This window comes from Schistocerca cancellata, chromosome 7, assembly GCF_023864275.1.
Source record: "Schistocerca cancellata isolate TAMUIC-IGC-003103 chromosome 7, iqSchCanc2.1, whole genome shotgun sequence".
NCBI classification, from domain to species: Eukaryota; Metazoa; Arthropoda; class Insecta; order Orthoptera; family Acrididae; genus Schistocerca; species Schistocerca cancellata.
The window spans coordinates 58260786-58261874 of record NC_064632.1 but is presented as its reverse complement, the minus strand read 5'-3'; the positions used below and the strand labels follow the sequence as shown (position 1 = coordinate 58261874).

The 1089-nt window shown below is 40.5% G+C and overlaps 1 non-coding gene across 1 annotated transcript; it reads left to right on the top strand.

The window, feature by feature from the left end:
* Positions 1-599: 599 nt before the first annotated feature.
* Positions 600-674, top strand: Trnal-cag (transfer RNA leucine (anticodon CAG)). The gene has a single exon. It is a non-coding gene; the product is annotated as a tRNA-Leu (tRNA).
* Positions 675-1089: the final 415 nt, after the last annotated feature.

Here is a 1089-nt window from a genome sequence, read left to right as displayed (position 1 = left end):
TTAGGGTGAACCTTATTTGAGAGAGTAAATTGTTGTTGGATTGCGTGCACTAAGAGATGTGAAATGTACTTGTTCTTGTTGTGGTATTTTCGAAGCATGGCGGAGCCGTTATGAATGTTGTCTAGCGAATTTATAGCATGGCGGGATCGTCGTGCACTGTGGCAGTTTACTGTATTGTAGTCGTATTGCTCACGTAGAGGTTGTGGTATCATCGCTGTATAATAATTAAAATTTATTCTATGTTCTGCTCTGTTTATTTGTCTTTGTATTAGTGAGGTTAGGTAGTTATGTTGTCTATTAGCAATGGACTGGTTTGGTAAACGGTGGAGGTCAGTGGTGGTATGGGATAGAACTTTCAGAGACAATTTCTTGTCTCAATTATTTAGTCTGATGTTGTGTGTCGTTTGTAAATTTATTGTGGGCTGATCCAGGCTCTCGTTTGTGGAGCTCACTTACACAGTAACATGAGCTGAGCTGAATTACTGTCAATGAAGTACTTCCAGAATGAGATTTTCACTCTGCAGCGGAGTGTGCGCTGATATGAAACTTCCTGGCAGATTAAAACGTTGTGCCGGACCGAGACTCGAACTCGGGACCTTTGCTTGGGTAGCTCAGTTGGTAGAGCACTTGCCCGCAGAAGGCAAAGGTCCCGAGTTCGAGTCTCGGTCCGGCACACAGTTTTAATCTGCCAGGAAGTTTCAATGAAGTACTTGTTTAGAGCTAGTTACTTAAATTATTATATCACTGCGTCCAATTTAAGTAAAAAAATTGCTGCATTTGTATTTGAACAGAATATTGTCTATTTCTTGTTTGAAGTTTTTTGTATCAAATACAAGGGCTGTACCGTATATGTCCTTCCACCTTATGATATATATTTTCATTAATAAAAAGACATTTAAGATGATCTCACGCTCGCACATCACCCAGCCTAAATCCCATACCACCCAAATTCCGCGCTACGTATACGTCTCAGTAATATTTCTTACTGTAATTTTGGCTTGACGCGTGGAGACTTAGCCATTAGTTTGGTTCTGTTAGAAATGACGATTACGTTCCGAAACACGAAACAAATGAATGGGCCATGTAGCG